Raw genomic sequence first — 14124 nt, forward strand, 5'->3', positions numbered from 1 at the left:
TCTGTATCTGCAGGGAAATTTGATTGAAAGTGAGACAGAGCAGAGAGTTAAACACCCCAGAAGGATCCTCGCTGCTGAGTGCAGGAGGAAAACTCAGAAGCTCAAGGCAAAGCCTGGTGCGTGGGTGGCCCTCTAAGAGGAAGGAGAAAGTCAAGTTGTCAACACACAGCACCTCGCCAGGCATTGCGACAACATGGCGGGATGAAGGCAGGTGGAGCTAAACTGGTAACAGGCCCACGTGTGCAGAGCCGCAGAGTCATCAGGAGTAGGAGCCACAGAGCCAGAGAGAGAGGTGAGGGCTGGAGGACCGTGCCCTCACCTAGGGCCTTGAGCAGGGGTGAGGGTGGGGGTCTGGATGGGTGGGGGGGCAGGGAGGGCTGTCAGGTCCCAGGATGAAGTCAAGGCTGCGGGCCTCCAGTCAGCACGGGCATCAGCCCAGCCGGAGCAGAGGACTCTGTGCAGACCCTGGCTCCCTAGGGTAAGGCCAAGTTACGGCAGGTCAAAGAAATGGGTGGATACTATAAATAAATTAAACATCTAACATGACCCAAGTGTCAGCTGCAAAGACCCTGCCACTGGAGATCCAGATGAGATTGGTCTGAGTCTCCACGCCACATCCTGTGGAAAGTTCAAGGCCCTACCCAAGACGTCTGCACTTTCTCAGAGCAGTTACATTTTTGTGGTCTCCTCCGGTTCCGGAATTAGTTCAGTTTCTCTGTGGTCTCACCCCCCAGCACATGTGGTGCCTCTCCTTACCCAGTCCCCTGGAATGCGAGTCCCGGAAACCCGGTCCTTCTCCTGGGTTTACTTACACGCGCGCACACACACACACACACACACACACACACAGTACAAATCTTACAAGGCCTTTGCTGACATTTTGAGGAAGATGGAGGGAGGATTTACCTTGCAGTATGAAAACAAATTAATTTAATATTTAAAATGTATTGTCAGCTGGGCACAGTGGCACACACCTGTAATCTCAGCAGCTCAGGAGGCTGAGGTAGGAGAATACAAGTTCAGAGCCAGCCTCAGCCACTTAGTGAAGGCCTAAGTAACTCAGCAAGACCCTGTCTCTAACTAAAATCTTTTTAAAGGGGCTGGGGATGTGGCTCAGTGGCTCAGCACTCCTGGGTTCTATCCCCGGTACTGAAAAAATAAGTGCATGTTTTTAAAGCAAGCTTGTGTAACTTTTGGGCAATCCAGTTCTCTTCTCTCTAGACAGCTGAGTCCCTCTTTATCTCTTTTGTTTTCTCTTGCCCGCCCACATGCCCAGTTCCTATTCATCAGATCTTCAATCATGTTTGCAGTTTGATTATTTTTGTTGTTGTTTTTGTAGCCTTTTTATTTTTGGTGGAGGGAGTCAGAAAAGACTTCAATAGGCTGAGGGAAGGTAATAGGAATATCAAAACTTCTGAAAACGTGCACAACCAAAGACATTAAGTCAGTCAGCTGTCACATTAGCTAAAATGTTGTACAGTTATTCTGATAGAGTTGTCTTTTAATAGAAAAATATGACTCTTAGCGGGAACACGCACCGAGTGCTCTGAACTCAGCCCTCCGAGCCTGGAAGCAGCCTGGTGGGCTAGCGACACTGCATAAATAGACCTGTTGTTCTAGGGTCTGTGACCCTAACTTTAGACGCAGTGTCCGGAAAAGAAAGCTCCCCCACCAAACTGTTAGCCTTCAATCTGAACCTCTAAAGGAGGAGTGCTTCGCAGAGCAGGTGCAGAGAGTCCCAAAGATGTGCTAAGTACAAGTGAAAAACAAAAAGAAATCCTTTGGAGGACAGGAATATCCCACCCATATTTTAGCATCAGGATTATTTTGAGTTGATCATCTGAGAAACCACAGATACAGGGAAGCTCTGAAAACCATCAAAGTTCCCCTTTTACCAGGCAAATTCACATCTGCAAGGGCCATCTGTTAGGGTGCCTTCCTCTAGCACCAGGAAGAGGAGGGTGACGAATGGAAAGATGGTCGATGGAGGCACCACCTTGATTCTGCATAACTAATATCACCCTTATCTCCCTTGCCTTTCATAGGCACCTCTACACGCCCAGCCTTCCCCGCACTCCTCCTTCTTGAATTTGGATGCACCATAGTATTTAAGCTTAAATTCAAAGCCAGCTCTTTAAGATTTACTCATTTCCCTGGTTGTCTCTGCTCTATACATGAGGTATGCATGGTATCAACTGTTATCAAATGTCTATTGTCTTTCTTCCTTCCTTCCCTTTTTTTTTTTTTTTGTTGTTGTTGTTGTTGTTTACTTGTTTGGTACTAAGGATCGAATCCAGGAGTGCTTTATCTTTTTATACTTTATTTTGAGACAGAGTCTCTCTACATGGCTGAGGCTGGCCTCAAACTTGCAATCCTTCTCTGCCAGTCTCCCGAGTTGCTGGAATCACAAGTGTGCACCACGGCACCCAGCTCTTTCTTTTGTTAATCTGCCTTTTATTACAGAAGTTAATCTCAACTAAGGACTATTCAAAGGGTAGATTTAAAAAGTACTTTTCCTCAGCTCCAAAACCATGGCAAAAAGCCCAGTTGTATGGGAAAGACCATGCTCCCATGAAATGGATCACCTCAATTGATTTAGATGGACACCTGTCAATAATACCCCTACTCACTTTGAGTTTGCAAAGACCTATTCTGTGGACATTTCTGGAACACTGTGAAGCTAAAGATGAATGGGGATTCGAGGAAGGGCAGAGCCACACACCTCCTCAGATCACGTGCTTCATTTCCCCATCAGACACCACTTACAAAACCCGTGTTCAAAGATGAAGTGACTGAGAATCTCGAAACGACGAGGGCCGGTCACTAACCCTCACAGGGAGCCCCTCGGAACACAGGCCCCATGTGGCCGCACAGGGTTCGTGCCCATAAACCCAGCCTGGCGGGGAGGCTCCTAGGGAAAGTTCATCCTCCTTATAAAGTCTTTCTGCTGGATATCACTGTGGTGGCCTGGATATGGCAGGGGAAGTGGCCCGAGGACTAAGGGACACAGGGAAGAAAGTACAACGCAAGGGTCTTTGAAGAAGTTACTGAGTCTCGGAATGAAACGGTTTCTGCAGCCACTTGGAGTTCTCTATTATTTGTATTGAAAGCATCTCAAGCTTGGCCCCAACCCAGGAACCTGCGTTTTTAACTCGCTCCAGGTGATTCTGATGCAGGTGGTCTAGGAACAGTTATCTTGAGAAATTCAGCTCAAAAATGATGGCAAATATTCCGACTATATAGAGAAAACCTGCTTCCGCGAGACGGATCACCTCGATCGATGCCTCAAATGCACAGCTCTTACTCACTCTGCCTGTCAGTACTGCCTTTGTACAAAGCTCAACGCTATCCTCTACATCTAAGAATTTCTTTTTTAAAAAATGTTATTTATTTTAAAAGTTTTATTTATGATGTTTTCTGTCCTGGGAACTAAGGATCTGGAGATCTTGATTGTCTATCTTCCTCCTCGTCTTTTCCCACCAGGGCCATGTGGGGGGACGGCTTCCTCGCGGCACCTCATGGAAAAACTGCCTGCGGTACTGGTTTTTAGGCTTTCAGACCGTCCAGGGGCTCAGCCCCTCACTCTGCCACCCCTTGATGTCGACCACCTCAAGAAGTCGTGACTGCTGCCAGGTCCTTGTGAAGCAAGGTCCCGGTGCCCAGCTCCCCTGGGGGTCCCGGGTTCCGAGCTGCCCTGTCCTCCTGGAGCATTATGGCCAAGGGACCGAAGAAGCTGCAGCTGGCAGCTTGGTATAAACGGGGAAGAGAAATCAGCATCTGGGGGACCCGAGGCCCAGCCACAGTCCAGTAAAAGTGTCCAGTCCAGAGTGATCCAAAAGGGAACACGGGGCTGTAACGGGACCAGTGGAGTGGAGTGCAGGTGAAGATGCACACAGCCGTCCTCTTCTCAGGCCAGACTGTGGCTTCCCGGGGAAGAAGGAGAACTGTTGGTGACACTGAGCTGTTTCTCGCGGAGAAAGGGACTCCACAGACCTCCTAGTGAATGAGTGCACGTGTCTCCCAGCAAACTGATGGCGGGCGGAGGCTCCCGCCTTCTGTGTGGCACACCAGAGGTGGTGACCTCGCTGCCAGGGGCAGAGGGGCTGGGCAGAAGGTTCCCCAGAATCCCCCATCGCAGGCTATTGACCTCTGCACCGTGGAGGGTCATCTCCCCTCTCAGTGGATCCTGATCTCCCTGAAGACTACAACCACGCTCGACTCCCCCTTGGAATCAACACCTCGTGTGCCTTTCCACCCCCACCAGTGGCACTGGCTTGAATTGAGCTATGTCCCTTCTCAAAGAAGTCACTGCGATTTATAAAGTGCTGAAGGCTACCAGGACCCTCCCTCTGTAGAGGGAGACCGACTGGCACTCCATCCACATGAAAAATAGGGAACAGGTGGCATCCGACCCAGATGCTTTATTTTAAGGCATTATTCTTTTGTAATGAAAACAGGTGAGAAGATCTCATTGTCCCTCCTCTTACCCCAGGAGCACCCTCTTCTCAAAAGTCTCTCTCGAAATTCTTGTTTCCTTTAAGGCCTGAAATTCATCACTGGAGACTCGGTTCTTTGCATTAGATATTGCCCTCTCTGGGCCAAAGTTTTAAAATGCTAAGTACCTCTGGGAGAAGTAACACATTAGATCTCTATTACTTTCGTATAAATGCATCTGACCCAGGCCTTCCTCTTTGTGAAAAGGACGGGGCTCCTCTAAGGGGTGAAATTAAGAAAAAAAGGAAGAAACAGAACAGAATGTGGGGGGCAGGAAAATGGAGTTCCAATAAAAGTTGGCCCCTGTCCCAATCTTAATGAGGTCTGGCCTAAATAAAAGCAATAATAATAATTGCAATAGATTTCATTGCTCATGATGTGAGACTCATTTCTTCTTGGGAAAACTCCTTTCTTTAGGCTATTATCCTTTGGTAATTAAAACAATATATTGTATTCTCCACTTGGGGTTTCTTTGAGATAGTGTGGCCAATACACAATGGTACTCTGAAACCTTGTATTTAGTTTCTCTTGAGTCACAGCAGAAGCTTCTAGGAAAGATTTATCATTCCAAGTCCAGAGGGTTACCCCAAATAACTCACAGGCAATATATGGGAACGGAGGTGAGGTGGAGAGGATTCGAAACTCCCTTTCTGGTGTGTGCAGAAGGTGCAGATAACCGTCGTCTCCACGGCTGTCACCAAGGTGGGAGCAGAGCAGGGGCTGCTGCCGGAGCCAAGAAAGGACGTCTCTCCCCCTAAGCCAACCAACACTTCCCGTTCCCTCCTGCCAGGGGACCGCTCTTTCTCTATAGGGACACCTGGTATACAAATGTTTTTTTGAACTTAAGAAATTCACAATTCGGTCTTTTCAAGAGACAAAACTAGTGGGCCTTGGTGTCATTATCTAGAAATTGGGTCAATGCCCGCCTCAGGGGATCAGACCCGGTGAAGCTGCGTGTGAGCCCTGGGCCAGAGCCAGGCAGGGGACGCTCCGGAGACGTCAGCTCCTTTCCGACACCTTCAACCTGACTGTGACCCCAGACCTCACTCTGGCACCTACTGTCCCCATTCTGACTTCCAGCCTTCGCCACGCTCCATAGCTATCGAGGGGCTGCCTCCTACTGTGCCATCAAAATGATTTTCTTCGTGTCCCTGGCTGTATTTTTCCAAAACCAAAGAAAGTTTGTTGTTTTGTTTTTCAAATGTGTTAATTTACTTATGTGACAAAATAATCGTGTCCAGTTATACCAACGAAGAACTGTTCTTTGAAGAATGAGATTACAGCAAAAGAAAGCAGATTTAGCTTTTAGGGGGATGGAAAAGTCAGTTCAGCAAAAAAAAAAAAAAAAAAAAAAACCGAAATCTTGCTCTTGAGGTTGGAACTGTGGGAAAGGGGCAGCCTCACAGCTATCCTTCTTCATGGCCGATCACCGAGGTCCTTAGAGCAGGTTCCAACAAGGCTGCGTCCCCGTCAGTCAGCCTGACCTCTCTTTGCCTGGAACACCTTGACCCTGGCTGTGGGCTGCTCTTTCCTCAGAGCCAGGTCTTGTGACATGTTCTCTGGCTGTTACTGAGCTGAGATGCCAGGAAAGGGTCGGTGTGCCCAAGCGATGGGAAGGGGGGGCCTCCAAAAATAGAAACGTGGACAGATGTGAGTTTGAGAAATAAGTCGAATCGCCATGCTATTATTTTTATTTGGGGGGTTTAATGCTACAACTTATTTTTGTCTCGTTTCCCACATCCTTCAACCAAAGCAGAAAAACTGCTGTTCTCCCTCCCGTCTCGCTCACACTCCTGCCCTCTCAGAGATAAGCTGCCTGAGGACCAGGGCGGAATCTTCCAGGAAATGGCTCAGCTGGACTCTGCTCCCTGACTGCAGTCACAGCTGATCATCTATGTGGCACTGAAATGCACACTGGGTGGCCTGCACAGTCGCTTCCCTGGGGTTAATGTCTTCCTTCACAGAGCTGAGTCCCAAGTGCAGGAGAACTCTCCACAGCCGCTCTCCCTTCCTCAGAGCAATAGCATCAGTCAGGACACAGACCGGAGAAGATGTGGGAACACGAGGTCAGAGACTTCTCACCTGATTCCAGAAGATAAGGATGATTCCTCCCAGGCACAAAACCTGTAGAGATGGTTAGGAATCCCATTAGAACTGGTACATGGGCCAGAGTGACAGAGCTGTCACGGCAGGGGGGACCTGAAAGCTGGATGTCACCTCCTGTCAGTCAAAGTCAAGAGGCGGACCTGACAGGACTCTGGCAACGTCTCTGGGATCCCCATAAGACAGGAGCGCAGGACAGGCACCCTGCCCCTCTCCTCTGGGAGGGCCCACTCTCTCCTTTGGGAGTGCCCCTTCCCTTTTCCTATCCCTTCAGTAAACTCAGGCCTGTTACTCTGAGCGACGTGCTGAAATCTTTCTGCCTTGATGGCAAGAATCAGGGTTTGGCAGTTTGAGAGGCCGAGGCAGGAGGATCACAACTTCAAAGTCATCCTCGGCAATTTATCAAGGCCCTAACCAACTCAGTGAGACCCCGTCTCTAAATAAAATGCAAAGAGGGCTGGGGATGAGCTCAGGTGTTAAGTGCCCCTGCTCAACCAGAAAGAAGAAAGAAAGACAGAGAGGGTGGGGAGGAAGGGAGGAGAATCAGGGTCTGAAGACCAGGCAGGGTCGGGGATCTTCGCCACACTGCCTCCCTGAAGGCCCAGCCTGTAGCAAGATGGACCAGTCTAGGAAACCCTGATGCCTGTCTCAGCTGGTTCCACTCTCAAACGCTCGCCAGGGGCTGGAGACGAGTGTCAGCTAAACATTTTCTCTAGCAACAACACTGCTTTCTTGTGCCTAATGACATTTGGGGGCTGGGACTAAAGCCAGGAACAATCCTAGATGCCAGTCCTCTGTCCCAGGTCCTTCATGGCCCCACAGCTCAGGGGCAGCTTGAAGTTCAAGGCTTTTCATCACCATCAGCACTTTTCCCATGGATCTGGTAATCGTCACTTTCTGTCTCCCGTGAAATGTGAATTAAGTAAATGACAGAATGGCTTGGCTTATTGATCTGTGCTGTACGATCTACGTAAGAACAGGAGGCCTGCTGGGGAAGCAGCTTTAACTCAAAGCCCCCTCCCCTTATCTCTGTCCTTCTGGGTGGCAATAACAGAATGCTATGGCCATTCCAGAGGCTAGGGAGTCCACGATCAAGTCGTGAGCCTGTTCAGTGTCTGGTGAGGTCACTTTCAGATCCCTAGATGAAGCCTATGTCCTTGAAGGGTGGAAGGCCCAAGGCAGCTCTCTGGAGCCTCTATCTGCATTTGTCTTCTGTGCACCATGGTTACACGTAAGAGTGGGGTCACCGTTACACACTGTAACGTAGTACACAAGATAACAGCATAATCTGGCCGTTTCACTCCCCAGGACCCCGACAGACCGTCCTTTATGAGATATTCATGCAGTTCACGAGAGCCCCTTCACAAAGTGGCCCCACCTTCCAATGTCATTCAGGACTAGAATTCAACAGGTGACTCTGGGAGAACACGAACCAGGCCACAGCATCCTCCAACCTGATTCCTGTCTCTAGGTGCCACCAGCATGTGAGTTCCGGAACCACCACTAACCTGAACGGCCACCATCTCGGTGCTGATGAATTCAGGCCAGGACAGCTTCCTGGTGGTCCTACCCTAGGGCTGGTCTGCAGCTGGACTAACTGGGGCAGGTGGGAAAAACCACACCAGCTTTCGTTCCTGCCTCCCCAGGGACCTGCCACGGACCCTGGTGACCAGGTGACTCTCATCTTCCCAGGCCTTGTCTGGTGTGTAAAGAGGTGACAGAAGACAGCAGAGATCAGACCCCTTTCCAGGTGGTGCGCTTAATGCAGCAGAAATGGTCTTTGAAGAGCCTCTCCCAGGCAGGTGGGGAAGGCCGGCTCCGTTTGTGGTCAGAGACCTCTGTCTCCCGAGCAGCTCTCACTGCCTGAAGCTCCCCGAGTCACCCAGGTCACCTGCCTTAGCCCGCAGGGCTCTGCACACCTGTTGTAGGCCTTCCATCCACCTAACAATGAAGCACAACAGGTCAGTGGACAGAACCTCTACTCGGTGTCATGGTAGCATGTATCACCCAGGTGGCAACGAGGAAGGTCTCCAAAAGAAAAAGGCAGAGCCAGCCCCGGGAAGGTGGCTCATTATCTCTGCTAATTACTTCTGGGCCTTTGTTTGAGCCATTTCCCAGCCTGGAAGGCCTGGCCCCACCCCACGCCCATCAATCAAAGTCTCACTCATCCTTGAAGGCCCAACTCAAATGCCACTCTCTCCAAGAGGCCTTTGCTAACCCTCCAGTGAGGATTAATGCTTCCCACTCAATGTTCCTATGACAGCCACTATACAATAGTCTCATGTCATGATCATGAAATGTCGTTTGGTATTCACTATCATCACAGAGTGCTCCTGTGTCACTATATTAAAACGTGGTCATAAAGATATATGAGAGATGATTCGTTCACTGCCACAGGATATCCTGGACTTCATCAAGAAAAACTATTTTAAGGTTATGAATAACCTTATATCTGGCCCCACAGGTCAAGCCCCCAAAGTAATAAAAAACCAATGATGACTAACTTGGGGTAAAGTCCCACTTCTTCCACATTGTGAATCACCAAGCCTCGCTGGTTTGAAAACAAACCTGACCAGGCCTGAGACCTCCCTGTGCTCCCTTTGTGCTGAGAAAAACGTTCACTTGCCCCAAGACGACAATCTCATTACACAGGCCCTAGCCAACCCCCACCTCTTAAGAGACATCCAACCCCTCTCCATCCGTCCAAGTCTGCTCAAGCTCACTGCCACCTGAGGCCACTCATTTAATTTTTAAGCAACTATAGCAGCAACCATGATAAAAATAGCTCTCATCTGTGGGGTCCCTCTGTGTGGCCGGCCAGATGCCAGGTGTTTTAGCCTCTCCGACCTCATGAAGACAAAAGGGTCAACTTGCCCAAAGGTAGAGTTACCAAGTGGCGTATCTGAGGTTCACGCCGACTCCTGAGGCTCTGCTCTTGTCAGCCCTGTATCACTGGAAAGTTCCCTGAACTCTGTGACCGGGGGAGCTGCCCGTCTACCCCTGGGTAGACGGGATTGAGGAAGGACATCAGGAGTGACCAAGTTCAGGAGGCTGAGGCAGGAGGCTCAAGTTCACAGAAGCACCAGCCTGCAAATAATGAAGAATAGGGGATCTGACCCCAAGCCCTCTGAGCTCCAGCTCAGGTGCTCTCCAGCTGTTCTTGTCCTGGCAAGAGAGCCTCAGGCCACCCTGGCCTGCCCCCACCTCTGCACAGGCTCTGCCTTGTCCCTGCGGCTCTTCAGGGGCAGCACTCAATGAGCCAAGCTCACCAGGTGGGGGCCAGGCAGGTGGGGGCCAGGCAGAGGTCCTCGCACTCGCGCGTGTCACACCTCCGCACCGGGGAAAGTCCTCTTCCGTTGTGTTGTGTTGTGTCAGCCACCTCCAGCCTGCAGTTTTAGGGCTGCGTGCACGACTGCACATTTATCCCTATTAAATCGCACCTTGATACTGTGGGGACCTTAGTTCGGTCTGCTGAGACCCTTCTAAATCCAGATCTTGTCGTCCAACATAGCCACTAACCCTTTCAGCACATTTGATCAGCCTGCTCTGTGAACCCAGCCAAGTCATTAATAAAAATGTTGACTGGGACCTGCAGCAAATGCCTAGAGACCTCCCTTCGAGTTGACACAGATTCATTAATCATCGCTCTTTGCAGGGGACTGTTCAACCAATTATAAATCTACTTAATGTACTGGGGCTCACTCGGGTCTACATCCTGCTGAAACCACCAGCCTAGTAAGCCCATCAACAGAGGAAATGAGTTCAGCCGGTCGTAACTGGTTCTGCGGGAACTCCTGTGTTTCATAAAGACAGTCGGCAGGGTGGACCCTGAACCCCCGGCTGCTCCTGATGGTGTCTGCAACACAACCTGGGAGTTGTAGTAACATGTCAGACCACCTGTGATCACTCCCAGACCCTGAAGAGGCGGAGCTCCCAACCACCCACCCAACACAAAACAGAAATATGCGAAACACCAGCCTGCAGTACAAGGGAAGGCTCATCTTGGGCCTGGGACACCTTGCTCTCAGCCCTCCCCTGCCCCACCGTGTCCTCTTTCCCTGCTCACAACCCTGTGACCCCAGGAGTCCCCTGACCTCCCAAGGTTCCCCACTTAGCACCTTATTCCAATCCTGCCCCAAGCCCCACAATAAAGCCTTTCTGCACGTCTCCCTCCGCCTTCCTATTTTCTTAATGTGCTGATCTGATCTCAGATTTGATGGGAAAAGAATTACTGGATTGGAAGAATTCACACTGAAGTACGGATGATTAGTTGGCCTGCAAAAATGTTGATATTTTAAAGACAGGAGCATAGTTAACCCCAAATAATTTCTGATGAGGGGAAAGAGAAGGTATATGATGATAATCCAGGTAAAGAATTGTCAGCAGAATTTGAAATCTTTTGCTGGAACAGGGTGCTTTTGTACCTAGTCAAGGTCCTTGTTGGATATAAATAACAAAACTCTCTGTTTTTTCTTCTTTTTTATTTTTTTTTCTTTTTTGACGCTGGGAATTGAATCCAGGGGTGCTTTACCACTGAGTTAGTTATATCCCCAGTCCTTTCTATTTTTTTTTTTTTTTTTTTGAGATAAGTTCTCACTAAGTTGCTAACCTGACCTTGATGTTGCTAGGGTCCTAACTCAGCCGCCCAGATCTCTGGGACTAAAGACATGTGCGACCACACCCAGCTTTCTGATTGTCACAAAGTCAGAAAAGGTACTAAGGAAGAAAATCAAGTATGATCAAGTTCAGGAGGCTGAGGCAGGAGGATCACAAGTTCGAGACCAGCCTGGGCAAATGAGAGAGACCCTATCTCAAAATAAAATACAGCTGGGGATAGAGCTCGGTAGTAAAGCCTCACTGGTTTCAGTCGCAGTACCACAAAGACGGGGTGGCAAGTGCTTGAACTGAGGCTCAAGAAGAGACTTGGGAAGACAAGCTGACAAGGCTGGGCAGCCTCGGACTCATTTCGACTATGCAACAGAACATGCTCCCTGGGAAGCAGCGGACAGCGTGACAGCTTCGGGACTCTTGATTCTGCTGGACACTTGGCCCTGAGTCCCTGATACCTGAGTCTCTCCTCTGCTGCCTGAAACATCCTTAACGGCCACAGACTCAAAGACCCCAACACCCCGTCCCGCCCGGGCCACACGGTCACTGCTTAGTGCCTGGGAGATAAGCATGTGCCCTTCATGGCTTTCCTACGGGAGAGCCATCTTACTCCCTCTTCTTCTAAATCCAGAAAGGCATCATCCAAGAGCAGGAGAGAGAGTATATTCCTAGAACTCCCTAAGTTTTACAGACCCTTTTGCTGACAGCCTGGTCCTGGTCAGGCTCCTCTACAGATATCTGTTATGGTTGGGGGGAACTCCCCACCTTCTATTACTGAAATCATTTAGAGATTTTGTAACATAATGTTCTCACCTCACCCCCTCCCAAGCACAGCAGCCAAAATCTTGACAAACGACTTAAAATGTGTTGGAGTACAGCACAAATACAGAAAAGTACATATATCACCGTATAGACAGCACTAGGAAATTTCACAGTGACCACATCCATTCAAGAAATGTTACCAGAAAACTGAGCACCCTGACCTATAGCACAATAGATTTATTTTCTCTGACTCTGAACTTAAAAAAAAAAAAAAGAAAAGGGATGCTGTGGCATGTTCTCTTTTAAGGTAGGATTCTTCCACACACATTTTGCTTGTGAGATTTAGCCATGTTGTTTGAGGTTGGGATAGAACAACTGCTGTTAGAAGATTGCTGCGGCCTTAGCTGGCTGTCCTCGGGACCCTTGGAATTACTGAGGTCAGCTCAGAAAGCAAAACCTCTAAACATTTGTTACTTTCACAAGATGGACCCAACTACAATCAGTCCAAGTGGACTTGAATGTGGCCCTTTGGTTTTGGTGTGCTAACCATGTGGATGTGATAGTAACAGTGACAGGATTGAAGAACACCTCAGGCTTCGTAGCGTGTTCCGGGCAAGTTCACAACGCTGTAAAACACCCTCCTCTACGGAATCAGCTTCGCAGTAGATGAAGGACTTTGTTGTCTGAGAGCACTGGGCCTTCAGGGGGCCCTGGGCTGGGGCAGAGGAGACCCGCTGCACATGGAACATGCCCAGGGGGCCTCTGTTTGCTCCGGGCAGTGGTCTCTAAGCACACGGTGGCGAGGTGAGAAGGGGGGGGGGTTGCCTGGGAGAGGTCGTAACCCGCAGAGGTGGTAGGAGGGCACTTGGTCAGCCAGGCCTCTCGTGGCCTTGAGGAATCTCGTAACGAGGGAAAGTTCCTGAAGATGACAGCAGACTTACAAAGAGGCTGCAGATCAGAGACCAGGGGAGGACTTCATGGAGGGGCCGGCCAAGGGCAGGACAAAGAATGCTGGCTGACCAGACCTAAAGCATGGACGCTTTTCCAAGAACATGCTCCCGAAAGGCAATCTCCTGGGAGAAACAGGTTGGAGATTAAACCGCACCTCCCGGGCCACCCACAGCCATGTGACAGGGCACCTCTGGGCACTCGTGGGACACAGGGATCTGGAGGTGAGAGGCCGGGGCAGGAGAGGGCGGCTGGCAGGCGGCAGGATTCCCAGCTGTTTGTTCTGTAAGTGGAAAAGGAAAGCGCTCACATTCCACAGGCTTCTGAGGACGCAGCACCCACTCTGCAAAAGTCTCTGCTCTGGATGAACCCAACAGGACAGGAGCGGTTGCTGTACACCTGTAAGGAGTGCAGAGGTCCTGAGGTGACCAGGGGGGTGACAGCAATCGGGAGAAGCCAGAAGCCTGGCGCTGTGCAGAGGAGGAGGCACCAGCAGGCCACTCGGCCTGGTGGACTCTTCTTTCTCCAGCGAATCGTGTCTGATTCTCTCTCTCTGCTGATTGTCCCCATCCCAGTCCCCAACTCAAACCTGTGTCTAGCATTGGATGAGGAGGAGGAGGGTGAAGCAGAAGGTGAAGAAACTGGGCAAGAAGGAAAAGCTAAAAGATTGCCAGGATTGGGGAGAAGAGGGTTGGAAGGGAGAGAGGAGAGGAGGCGGAACATGGACTCCCTGCCTTGGGTGTGGCAGTGAGGTGAGGCCATGAAAAGCCACCGTTGGGGACACAGTGGCTCCCAGGGCTGAGACAAAGCTTGACTTCACACTTTGTGACTGCACTCATGTACATTTGCCCTGTCACGGTTAGCCTGTTGGGGTCTTTTGGAAAAAGGAACCTGCTGTGCCAAGGTGAACGCACTGCCAGTCAGGAGACAGACTCACACGGACGGGCAGCCCCTCTCAGATGGGCACACGGATGGGCAGCCCCTCTCAGATGGGCACACGGACGGACAGCCCCTCTCAGATGGGCACACGGACGGACAGCCCCTCTCAGATGGGCACTCGACGGGTGGTCCCTTTCGGACGGGCACACGGAGGGGCGGCACTGCACAGTCTGGGATCCTGCCGGGACTCTGTCCCCGAATTTCGGCCTCCGAGGGCATCCCACCATGTTTCGTTCTTGGAGGCCCCAGCGGTCTCTCTCTCCCTTCAGA

The sequence above is a fragment of the Spermophilus citellus genome (genome assembly GCF_964194105.1).
Source record: "Spermophilus citellus genome assembly, chromosome: 9".
Classification (NCBI taxonomy): Eukaryota; Metazoa; Chordata; class Mammalia; order Rodentia; family Sciuridae; genus Spermophilus; species Spermophilus citellus.